Genomic DNA, 12,846 nt, shown 5'->3' on the forward strand with positions numbered 1-12,846 from the left:
ACTTTTGCTAAATAGGTTTTTTTAAAGATTTGTTTATATTGAGGTTGGTATTGCGGCATAGCAGGTAAAGTCATAGCCTGCAATGCCAGCATCCCATATGGGCACCAGTTCTGTCTTGGCTGCTCCACTTCCAATCCAGCTCCCTGCTAATGCACCTGGGAAAGCAAAAGAGGATGGCCCAAGTGCTCTGCCTTTCAAATAAATGAAATAAACTTTTTTGTGCTCGCTTCGGCAGCACATATACTAAAATTGGAACGATACAGAGAAGATTAGCATGGCCTCTGCGCAAGGATGACACGCAAATTCGTGAAGCGTTCCATATTTAAAAGAAAAATAAATGAAATAAACTTTTTTTTTTAAATATAGACCACTTAATTTTTTATTTTATCACAAACATATTCTCTGGATAAGGAAATCTTTCTTTCTTTCTTTCTTTCTTTCTTTCTTTCTTTCTTTCTTTCTTTCTTCCTTCCTTCCTTCCTTTCTTTCTTTCTTTCTTTCTTTTTGACAGGCAGAGTGGACAGTGAGAGAGAGGGACAGAGAGAAAGGTCTTCCTTTTCCGTTGGTTCACCCCCCAGTGGCCGCTGTGGTGGCGTGCTCTGGCGGGTGCACTGCGCTGATCTGAAGCCAGAAGCCAGGTGCCTCTCCTGGTCTCCCATGTGGGTACAAGGCCCAAGCACTTGAGCCATCCTCCACTGCACTCCCAGGCCACAGCAGAGAGCTGGACTGGAAAAGGGGCAACCGGGACAGAATCCAGCGCCCCAGCCGGGACTAGAACCCAGGGTGCCAGCGCAGCAGGTGGAGGATTAGCCTACTGAGCCATGGCGCCGGCCTGAAATAAACCTTTTTAAAAAATATTTTCTCCTTAAATATCTTTCTTTTTTATTTGAAAGGCAGAGTTACAGATGGAGGTGAAGAGACAAAGAAAGAAAGAGATCTATCCACTGGTGCATTCCCCAAAAAGCCTCAACAGCCGGGGCTGGGCCAGGCCAAAGCCAGGAGCCAGGAGCTTCTTCCAGGTCTCCTGCTTGGGTGCAGGGGCCCAAGGACTTGAGCCATCTTCCATTGCTTTCCTAGGTGCATTAGCAGGGAGCTGGATCAGAAGTGGAATAGCCGGGATTTGAACTGGCACCCATATAGGAAGCTGGTGTCACAGGTAGAGGCTTAAGCCGCTACATTGCAATGCCAGCCACCTGAAAAGATTTATTTATTTGAAAAAGAAAGTGACAGGAGAGAGAGAGAGAGAGAGAGAGAGAGAGAGAGAGGTCTTCCAACCCCTGGTTCATTTTCCCAAATGCTCATAACAACTGGGGGCCGAGCTAGTCTGAAACCAGGAACCAGGAACTCAGCCCAGGTCTCTCATGTGGGCGGCAGAGTTCCAATTACTTGAGCCACGACCTGCTGTCTCCCAGGGTCTGCATTAGCAGGAAGCTGAAGTCAGGTGCCAGAGCCAGGTGTCAAACCCAGGCACTCTGATATAGCATGTGGGTGTCCAAAGCAGTGACAACCAAATGCCAATCCCTGAGATGTTTTTAAAGAGAAAAAAAAATGAGCTCCAGTTGAAACCCAAGTGAGCATTTACTGTTAATTTAGGTCATCTCTTTAGATTCACAAAGAACTTATTTTATTTATTTGAAAGGCAGAGTTAGAGTGAGAGAGAGAGAGCGAGAGAGAGAGCGAGAGAGAGAGATCTTGCATACTGCGGCTCACTCCCTAAATGGCCGCAACTTGGTCCAGCACTGGACCAGGCTAAGCCAGGAACCAAGAGCTTCATCTGGATCTCTCATGTGGATGCAGGGGCCCAAGGCCTTGGCCTATCCTCTGCTGGTTTCCTGGGCACATTCGCAGGGAGATGGATCAGTCCATTTAATCCATTGCCCCACAGTGCTGGCCCCAGTAAATAAATCTTAAAAAAAAAAAAAAAAAAAAAAAAGAGCATCTTCAACAGTGAGCAACCGGGACAGAATCCGGTGCCCTGACTGGGACTAGAACCCCGTGTGCCGGCACCACAGGCGGAGGATTAGCCTAGTGAGCCGCGGTGCTGGTGAAGGTGCTCTTATCTCATATCTGAGTGCTTAGGTTCCGCTCCTGGCTCTAGCTCCCGGATTCCACCTTCTCGACAATGGAGATCCTGGAAGGCAGCAGGAGCACTTGGGTCTCTGCCACCCTCGCGGGAGTTCTGCACTGAATTCCTAGTTCCCGGCTTCAGCCTGATGAGACGGAGTCCTGGCCATCGTGGGCATTTGGGGAGTGAACCAGATGATGAGGGCTTTGTCACTAAAACCGCAATGAAATACTTCACAGCTGAGATGTAGTTTTACTTTTGCTCTGTTTTCTTGACAACACCCCTGCCAGAAGCACATTATGGTATTTGCATTTGATTGTTGACTGACTACCAGAGATTGGGTCCTTAGGAGGGACAAATGCCTTTCTCGGGGTGGGGGTGGGGTGGGGGTGGGCGGGTGGATTTGTTCTCTCAGAGCTGCCTCTCCTTTACTGCTCCTTTTATTCCCACCACGCCCTTGGGCTTCCCAAACTCCAGAACTGTGTGTGTGTGTGTGTGTGTGTGTGTGTGTGTGTGAGAGAGAGAGAGAGAGAGAGAGAGAGAGAGAACACTGGTTCACTGGGCTGGGTAGGGCTGAAGTGCAAAACGGTTTCAAAGCCAGGAACTCAGGCCACATCTCCCCTGCAGGGTGGCAGGGACCCAACCACTTGAGCCGTCACTGCTGCCCCGGGGTGTGCCTTCGCAGGAAGCCGATCTCAGGAGCAGGAGCGGGTACGCTGACGTGGGATGTGGGCGCCCCGACCAGCGGCTTAACCGTCAGGCTGAACACCTACCCCTAAACCTTCTGTCTGTAAATCACCCAGTGTGAAGTGTTCTGACAGAGCAACAGAAAATGGACCGAGACAAACATCCAGAAAGCTGCCACAACCACGGGCCCTTCTAGGGTGGGGCCGCCCTGCCGGTTGCCCTGGGCACCATAGGAGATCTGTCAGTAACCAGGACAGGGCCGGGCCTAACAGGACGCACTGGGCCAATCAGGTTTCTCTCTTAGGAATTTTAACTAGGAAATACTCAAGTCATGATGCAGCTGGCTGCGGCAGTGGGGTGGGCAAGTCAGGAGCTGCAGGAACACCAGGAGGCCAGAGAGGCCGCATGCAGGCTGCAGGGTGTCAAAATTCCGGGACAGCAGGAGCTGGGAGGCAAAGGAGAGGGCGAGGAGGCCAGAGCTGCTAACACTGGAGGGGGCCGGGCCTGCCTTCCTGCGGCCCCGTGGCCGGCCCCTGCCTGTCCCCAGGTGGACTGCTCAGCCTGGCCTGGGCTTCCCCATAGGAACAGCCATGAACTTCCTGTTGCTTAGCTATGCCTTACCGTAGAAGACAGGACTAAAAGGCTCTTTTTTCTTTTTTAAGTAACCAATGATTTTTTAAAAGATTTATTTATTTATCTGAAAGGCAGAGTGACAGAGAGAGACAGAGACCATCTGTTGGTTCACTTTGCAATGGCCACCATGGCTGGGGCTGGGCCAGGCTGAAGCCAGGAGCCTAGAACTCCATCTGGGTCTCCACATGGCTGCAGGGGCCTAAGCACTTGGGCCATTTTCTGCTGCCTTCCCCACAGCGGAGCAGCTGGGACGGGAACCAACAGTTATATGGGATGCTGGCATCACAAGCTTAACCTGCTGTGCTCCAACGCGGACCCCAACAGGCGATTTTAGGCAGTTTTAGGTGTACAGCAGCATGGAGCAGACAGCACAGTTCCTGTGCGCGCCTTCACCACTCATTAGGGTGGCACAGTATTGTTCACGGAGGCCCATACACTGGGGTCCATTTTCCGCAGTGCAACGTTCTATGGGTTTTCAGGAATATGTAAGGACCTGTATCCACCCTTCCCCCAAAATCCTCTGCCCCATCCCACCCTCCTGCTAACCCCTGGCAACCACTCATCTCGTTACTGCCTTTTCCAGATGTCAAATGGCGGGGGCCACGCTGTGTGGAGCCTCCTCGGTTGGTTTCTCCCAGTTACTAGTGGTAATAGGCCTCTAGGTTTCCTTTATGCCTTGTTATGGGTTGATAGCTCATTCCTTTTTAGTGCTACATAATATTCCATTGAAGGATGTCTTGATTGCTTCAAATCAAAATGCTCTTTTTAAGATTAAAGTGAGGCCGGCGCCGCGGCTCACTAGGCTAATCCTCCACCTAGCGGCGCCGGCACACCGGGTTCTAGTCCCGGTTAGGGCGCCGGATTCTGTCCCGGTTGCCCCTCTTCCAGGCCAGCTCTCTGCTGTGGCCAGGGAGTGTAGTGGAGGATGGCCCAAGTGCTTGGGCCCTGCATCCCATGGAAGACCAGGATAAGTACCTGGCTCCTGCCATCGGATCAGCGCGGTGCGCCTGCAGCAGCACGCCGGCCGCGGCGGCCATTGGAGGGTGAACCAACGGCAAAGGAAGACCTTTCTCTCTGTCTCTCTCTCTCACTGTCCACTCTGCCTGTCAAAAAAAAAAAAAATTAAAGTGAGTAGCAGAACTTATTCTGGAAGGCAGTAAAAGGAGATGCTTGGCGTTCAAAGGACTGGGAATGTGGGTATTTTGAAACTGAGGTGCTTTCCAGGCTAAATAGCATTGAGGGAAGCCCTAGAGTGCTGACCCAGGCATGTCCAACACGACATGCTGACCCAGGCGTGCCCAACATGGACATGGAAGCATGGGTGGCAGAGGTGAACTTGGCATTTCTTCGGGGTTCAAGTTATTTGTTCACTTCTTGGTTCTGTTTGTGAAGATGCCCTGGCCTCAGGAAATCAGTCTGGGTGGCAAATAGGACCTGGCACATCAATATTCCATGACTAAAGCCCGGTCCCCCGGGGCAATTTTAGAAGCTAAAACTTATTTTCTTTGGTGAGGACACCACTCCTTCTGAGGGCCCCTCTGCGATCAATGTGAGTCTTGTGTGTTCAGCATTTAAACAAATAGGGAGAGTTTTTAACTCCCCATTATTGTGGCCTTCTTATCCCTAGAAAATAACACCTCTCCTCCGAGGTATACCTAAGTAATTTAGCAGTAGATGTGGAGGAAACGTTTATCTTGAAACACAGCTTCCCCTAGGGTGGAATTCAGGTTCCCTGGCTGGCTCAGTTAACAGTGGACAGCTGTTTATAACAGGAAGCGTGGAATAACACGTCTCGGGAAATGGCAGGGAGACAGAGGGAGGAGGATGCCTAATTATCAAACCTGGAAGGGGGCCAAGACAAGGGAGCTCAGCAGCCCCTCCCCTTCATTCTTTCACATGCCCTCCGAGACTTTTCCTAAGCACGCGTGGTCAGGAGTCAGTTTGTGGATTCACATCTCATCCAAAAGACATCGTGGCGCCCTGGACCACGGGCTGGGGCACCCGCTGGGTGTGACCCCAAGGGAAGGGCATCCCGCCACCCAGTCTTTTGTGCGTCGGTGGAGCAGGGCTTCCCAGAGATGTTGTCAGGAAACTGGCCCACTTCGGCTTTGGTGGAAGTAAAACGCAGCCGAGGCTGGTGTTGGCTTGGGAGCCTTGTTGCTAGCCACCGTCCCATCCAAGGGGAGGGGCTGTCTGAGTTCTCATCCTTGGCTGTGGAGGCTGCTTCACCTCTGTCTGAGCTTGCTCAGGGACACTGGTGCTGGGAAGTGACCTGTCCGTCCATCACCGACTTCTCCATTCCATTTCAGAGCAGGGGCTTTCAAAGGCTGCTGGGGGTTACTTACCTGGCAGGAGGAGAAACACTGGAGAGGGAGGAAGTCTGATTTACGGTAACCCATGAAGTGGGTAAACACATCGTGAGCTCTGAGCCGGCAGAGGTATGGCAGTGGGAAGCGAGGACCTGGAAAAGTACAACGGGAGATAAGCTGCAGCTCTCATTATTGGCTTCTATTTGCACTACATAAACTTGGAAGCCAATTTCATAGAAAATGCCTAGAAACAAGCTTCAGTCTGTTACAAGGCTTGCAAAAGCACCCTAGTTCTGCTAAAGGCATTTTAGGGGAAAATAATTTACATGTTCTAAAAGCTTGAGAACTTCTGGTGAATTATGAAGGCTAGTTACCAGCCATATGTTCCAAAAAAAAAAAAAAAAAAAAAAACCCTGGAATTCTTTTTTTAATTATAAAAATTATCCATGCTTGATATGAAAAGAACGGAGCAGAGTGGAGTCGAATGAAGCCACAAGGCAGTATCCTGGCCCCTCACTCTCCATTCCGTGCCCACTGGGCTTCTTGGAGGGTGTGATTCTGGACACTTGTAAAGCATACACAAATTTGTCCTCTTCAGAATACAAATCAAGTTATGCTGCATTGTTCTGTGACTTGCTTTTTCTCTTTAACTCTGAATTGTAGCTAATCTTTATCAGTTCACATTGATCTCATTCTTTTTGAAAGCTCTGAGGTATTGTATGTTTGTACCATAATTGATTTAAACATTCTTTGTTGATAGATGTTCAGGTTTTTCCGGTTTTTCCCATCATAAATAATGGTGCAAATCCTTTGTATGTATCTTTGTATGCTTATGCAAGATTATTTGTAGAATAGCTTTCTAGAATCCTACAGGATTATCTGTAGAATTGCTAGGTCAAAGGGTATGGCTATTTAACATTTTGATAGATAGTGCTGGCTTGTATTCTTAAAAGTGGAACAGTTACATTCTTAGCAACAGGACATCAGGGTGCCTGTTGGCCCACATTCTTTTTAATTTTTTATATACGATTTATTTATTTGAAAGTCAGAGTCGCAGAGAAGGAGAGGTGGAGGGAGGCAGGGGGAGAGAGAGAGAGAGAGAGAGAGAGAGAGAATCTTCCCATTGCTGTTTCATTCCCCAAATGGCTGCAACAGTCAGGGCTGGGCCAGGCTGAAGCCAGGAGCCAGGAACTCCACCTGGATCTCCCACGCGGGTGCAGGGGCCCAAGGACTTGGGCCATCTTCCTCTGCTTTCCCGGGTGCATTAGCAGGGAGCTGAATGGGAAATGGAGCAGCTGGGAAACGAACTGATGCCCATGTTGGATGCCAGCATTGCAGGCAGTGCCGCAACACCGTCCCCCAATATTTGACCCCTTTAATCTTTTGCAAATTATTTACCCTTCTAAACCCTGGTTCCTTGACCTTCAAAATGGAGATAATAATGAACTTCATGGGTTGTTGTTTGGACCAAATGGACCGAGATGTAACATGCTGGGTGTGGCACGTGGGACATAAGAAGCCTTCAATCCACGGTTCAATAGTTCTTATTATGAAGGTTATCATTACCACCTTACCAGCTCTCCAGTCCTGGGGAGAAACTGTTCCTTGGCTCTATAGTTGGACACAGCACAGTTCTTACAAGGGATTATTATTATTATTTTGACAGGCAGAGTGGACAGTGAGAGAGAGAGACAGAGAGAAAGGTCTTCCTTTGCCGTTGGTTCACCCTCCAATGGCCGCTGCGGCCAGCGCGCTGTGGCCGGCGCACCGCGCTGATCCGATGGCAGGAGCCAGGTACTTATCCTGGTCTCCCATGTGGGTACAGGGCCCAAGCACTTGGGCCATCCTCCACTGCACTCCCTGGCCACAGCAGAGAGCTGGCCTGGAAGAGGGGAAACCGGGACAGAATCCGGCGCACAAGGGATTATTATTAAGTAGGTCTAATTTGCTCATTTAATGCTCATTTATAGATTGATACATTTAGGCCAGCACCGCGGCTCAATAGGCTAATCCTCCACCTGCAGCGCAGGCACTCCGGGTTCTAGTCCCGGTCGGGGCGCCGGATTCTGTCCCGGTTGCTCCTCTTCCAGGCCAGCTCTCTGCTGTGGCCCGGGAAGGCAGTGGAGGATGGCCCAAGTGCTTGGGCCCTGCACCCCATGGGAGACCAGGAGAGGCACCTGTTTCCTGGCTTTGTATCAGCCACAGCATGCCAGCCGCAGTGGCCATTGTTGGGTGAACCAATGGAAAAAGGAGGACCTTTGTTTCTGTTTCTCTCTCTCACTGTCCACTCTGCCTGTCAAAACAAACAAACAAACAAACAAAAAAACAAAAAACAAAACAAAACAAAAAACAGTGCTTCAGGGCCAGCGCTGTTGGTGTAGTGGGTAAAGCTGCTGCCTGCAGTGCCAGTATCCCATATGGGTGCCGGTTTGAGTCCCAGCTGCTCCACTTCCAATCCAGCTCTCTACTATGGCCTGGAAAAGCAGTGGAAGATGGCCCAAGTCCTTGGGCCCCTGCACCCACCAGGGAGACCCAGAAGAAGCTCTTGGCTCCTGGCTTCGGATTGGCTCAGCTTTGGCTGTTTCGGCCATCTGGGGAGTAAACCAGCAGATGAACAACTTCTCTCTCTCTCTCTTGCTGCCTTTTCCTCTTTGTAACTCTTCCTTTATAGTAAATAAATAAATCATAAAGAAAAAAAAAAACAGTGCTTCTGTAGAAGTAGATTTTGAGGGAAACTGCAGCCATCCACTTAGTACGTTTCCAAACAGTTTTTTTTTTTTTGACAGGCAAAGTGGACAGTGAGAGAGAGAGAGAAAGAGAGAAAGGTCTTCCTTCTGTTGGTTTACCCCCTAAATGGTCACTATGGCCGGCGCTGCGCCGATCCAAAGCCAGGAGCCAGATGCTTCCTCCCGGTCTCCCATGGGGTGCAGGGCCCAAGCACTTGGGCCATCCTCCACTGCACTCCCTGGCCACAGCAGAGACCTGGCCTGGAAGAGGGGCAACCGGGACAGAATGCAGCACCCCGACCGGGACTAGAACCCGGTGTGCCGGCGCCACAAGGCGGAGGATTAGCCTAGTGAGCCGCGGCGCCGGCCCCATACTGTTGTTAAATAGTTCTTTCCATATCCAGAACGTTGAAAGCAGTTTGCTGAATTTATTGTGTTATAAAATTAGTTATTGGGGCCAGCATTGTGGCATGGCAGGCTGGGCCACCACCTGTGGTGCTGGTTTCCCATATGGGTGCAGATTCAAGTCCTGGCTGCTCCACTTCTGATCCAGCTCCCTGCTAATGCACCTGGGAAAACAGCAGAGGATGGCCCAAGTGCTTGAGCCTTTCACCCATATGGGAGACTCAGAAAAAGCTCCTGGCTCCTGACTCCTGGCTTTGAGCCACCTAGTTTTGCCCACTGCAACCATTTGGGGGGTGAACCAGCAGATAGAAGATCTCTCTGTCTTTCAAATGCATAAATAAATCTTTACCAAAAAATTCAGTTCTTACATTATCAGATATATAAGGAGATATCAGTTGCTTTTCTGTTTGATAACTGAAGGAACTGCAGCCATGAGGATTTTTCTTGCTGTAAAGGTAATGGCAAGGACCTATTTTTTTGTGTATCTCTCCGGCTGTGGTTCAACAATATTTATTAATATAAATTCTTTTTATAAAATATTTATTTATTTGAAAGCCAGAGTTACAGAGATAGAGGAGGAGTGAGAGAAAGGGAGAGAGACAAAAAGAGATCATCCATTAACTGGTTCACCCCCAAGATGGCCACAATGGCCTAGACTGGGCCTGGCCTGATCTGGGAGCTTCACCTGGGTCTCCCATGTGGACTGCAGTCAGCAGGGAGTTGGATTGAAAGTGGAGCAGCTGGGACTTGAACCAGCACCCTCATGGGATGCTGGCACTGCAGGCACTGGTCCCAGTCCAAATTATTCTTAAAAGGAAATGGATAGGGGCTGGTGCTGTGGTGCAGTAGGTTAATCCTCTGCCTGAGGCACCTGCATCCCATATGGGCCCTGGTTCTAGTCCTGGCAGCTCCTCTTCCGATTCAGCTCTCTGCTATGGCCTGGGAAAGCAATGGAGGATGCCAAGTACTTGGGCCCTGTATTCCAGTGGGAGACACGGAAGAAGCTCCTGTGTTCCGATCGGCCCGGCTCTGGCCGTTGCGGCCATCTGGGGAGTGAACCAGTGGATGAAAGACGTTTCTCTCCCTCTCACTGTCAGTAACTCTACCTCTCAAATAAATAAAAAATCTTTGGGGCCGGCGCTGTGGCATAGCGGGTAAAGCTGCCTCCTGCAGTGCCAGCATCCCATGTGGGTGCCGGTTCAATTCCTGGCTGCTCCACTTCTGATCCAGTTCTCTGCTATGGCCTGGGAAAGCAGTGGAAGATGGCCCAAGTCCTTGGGCCCCTGCACCTGGGTGGGAGGCTGGGAAGAAGCTCCTGGCTTCGTATTGACACAGTTCTGGCCACTGGGGATAACTGGGAAGTGAACCATCGGATGGAAGACCTCTCTCTGTGTCTCTCCTTCTCTATGTGTTACTCTTTCAAATAAATAAATAAATCTTTAAAAAATCTTTTAAAAGAAATGAATGGATGTAGAAATCATAATTTGAATGGGCATTGTAAAGAGAAAATGACCACTTTATTTGAAATAGATGAGTGTATGGGGCCAGCGCTGTGGTGTAGGTTAGCACCCTGGCCTGAAGCGCCGGCATCCCATATGGGCGCTGGTTCGAGGCCCGGCTGCTCCACTTTCAATCCAGCTCCCTGCTATGGCCTGGGAAAGCAGTAGAAGATGGCCCAAGTCCTTGGGCCCCTGCACCTGCGTGGGAGACCTGGAAGAAGCTCCTGGCTCCTGGCTTTGGATTGGCGCAGCTCTGTCCATTGCGGCCAATTGGGGAGTGAACCAGCAGATGGAAGATCTCTCTCTCTCTCTCTGCCTCTCCTCTGTGTAACTCTTTCAAATAAATAAATAAATCTAAAAAAAAAAAATCGGTGAGTGTATTATTTTGAACCATGTTTCATTCCTTAATTATTCTCGCAGGTACAGAGCTTAACTCCATTAGGAAGAAGGCGTGGTACAAGGCCCCAGATAAGCGTCTACAGATTTACAAATCAACAATAGGTTGAGGATTCACCCTGGCTTCACCCAGTAAACAAGCTGTGCGTCTCAGATACTGGTAATCATAATGAAAATCTGCAGACCCTCCGATCCTGTGATTTTACTCGGAACAGAACAGGAACGCTTGGCCTGCCCCGATTTCTCCTATACAGCATCCTGCACCCTCCGTCGCCTGCCAGCCCTGGGGAGGCGGGACGGGGTAGTCTGTGCTCTTCAGAAGAAAAAAAAGGGATGTCTGGTTTTTCCTTTTGAGGATTTTTCCTCAACCTTACGGCTCGGAGCGGCACCCTGCTCTGTCCCTGAAATCCCCGCCGACCCCGCGAGGTGGTCCCTGCGCCTCGGAGGAGACTTTTTAATCCCGCTTTCCGAACACGCAGCCCGAGCACCCCGCTTTTCCTAACTCAGCTCCCGTCACACACGATTTAACCGCCGCGAGCCCCTCGGCGGAGCCTTCCCACCGGCCCCCGCCCCACGGACAAGACCCCGCGACCGCAACGTCTAAAGGGCACGCTGCGACCCGGTAACAGCAAGAGCGACGGGAACCCCGCCACCCCCGCCGCCGGCCCGCCCCGCCCGGGAGCGCGGCCTCGCACAAAGACGCGCCCCCGAGGGGAGCCCGGCCGCCGCCGCCCGCCGCGCGCGCCACGAGCCCCGGGCCGCGGAGTCGCCGCAGCTCGGCCTCCCGCCCGCCTTCGCCTCTGCTCATTTGATTAAAAAGGACGGCGGGCGGGAGGGGGTCGCGGGGGGAAGGAAAAGGAAAAAAAAAAAAAAAAAAAAAAAAAAAACCACCAAAAAAAAAAAGAAAGAAAGAAGAAATCCCGCCCCTTCGCCCGCCCTCCGCCCCCCATTGGCCCGGCCCCCGCGCGCGTCATGCCTGGACGAGCCAATGGCGAGGCGCAATACTGCGAGGTGGGCCGGGCCCGAGCCGGGAGTGGGCGGCGGGTCGGTGCAGCAGCCCCGCCGCGGCTCCGCCACCATCGCGGAGGTGCCGCTGCTCCCACAGACGCTCGCGAGCCGCCCCCCGCGCTCCGGAGCCTCCTCTTCCTCCCGCACGCCCCGAGACGCTCGCCCCGCTGGGCCTCGGTCCCCGCCTCCTGCCCCTTCTTCTTCCCCATTCTCGCTCCCCACGTCGTCTCTGCCTCGTTTTCTCTCCTAGTTGAGGGAGAAAAGAAAAAATCACCATCATCCTGAGGGAGCCCCCCTCGCCCTCGGAAAAACAAAACCAGACATGGTCCTGGGCTCCCGCTTCTGAAGGATTTGCCGGCCCGAGGCGGAGGCGGCCTCGTCTCAGGTCGCGGGAGAGGTCACGGCCGGGCAGCCCCGCAGCCCTCGGCGCCCCGTGCCCGCGGGCCGGCCCCTCTCGGCCCCGCGCCCCGCGGCCCGCAGCGCCCCCGCGGCCTCCCGCGCCGTCCCCGCCGCTTTCCCCGGGAGCTGGGCCGCGGACACCTCCCTGTTGATGGTGTAGCGCGTTAGGGGCAGGTAAGTCTCCAAGTTGCCTGCGCCGCGTCGGGTGCTCTCAGCGGGGCGGGCGGGGAGGGTCGTGCGGGGCGGGCCGGGGGTGGCCGGGGGTGGCGGCGGATAAAGGGCTGCCCGGGCCCGGTGGCCGCCCTGCGAGCCTGGCCTCGTACTCCTGCTCTCGGTTAAACTGTTCCATGTGACCGAATTACCGGCTGAACTGCTGGAGGGGAGGCGGCCGGGGAGCGAAGCCGTACGTTTCTCGAATGTTTGTGGATTGAGGGGTCTTGGGGGCGGACTCTCGCCCAAGTATCGTTTTCACGTTGGAAGATCCCCTCTTTGTGTGCTGAGCCCCTGGCTCTTTGGTCTACGGTTTTACAAGACACTTGCAGCAGGATGGGATTCAGTCTCGTGTTTTAGTTCTGCTCCTGGAAGCAGGGCGGCTTCTATTTATCAGTATCATTATTATTTTGTTAGGCTTGTGGAAAGAAGATAAGGAGTTCTACGTGTGTGTGTGTGTGTGTGTGTGTGTGTTGGGGAGGGCAAGGGATCGCAGGTTCCTTTGAAAC

General features: G+C 52.2%; 1 protein-coding gene and 1 non-coding gene across 3 annotated transcripts in view; both read left to right on the top strand.

Annotated features, from left to right (window-relative positions):
- The first annotated feature begins 219 nt into the window (after positions 1-219).
- LOC127493782 (U6 spliceosomal RNA) lies at positions 220-326 on the top strand. The gene has a single exon (XR_007924326.1). It is a non-coding gene; the product is annotated as a U6 spliceosomal RNA (small nuclear RNA).
- Positions 327-11,751: 11,425 nt separating this feature from the next.
- RERE (arginine-glutamic acid dipeptide repeats) overlaps positions 11,752-12,846 on the top strand; it is a 442,889-nt gene continuing 441,794 nt past the window's right edge. For both annotated transcript variants that reach the window (XM_070079330.1, XM_070079333.1), the window contains exon 1: positions 11,752-12,301. The gene's annotated coding sequence lies outside the window, so the exon portion shown is untranslated. The remainder of the gene's footprint in view (positions 12,302-12,846) is intronic.

Source organism: Oryctolagus cuniculus, chromosome 7 (genome assembly GCF_964237555.1).
Source record: "Oryctolagus cuniculus chromosome 7, mOryCun1.1, whole genome shotgun sequence".
Taxonomy (NCBI): domain Eukaryota; kingdom Metazoa; phylum Chordata; class Mammalia; order Lagomorpha; family Leporidae; genus Oryctolagus; species Oryctolagus cuniculus.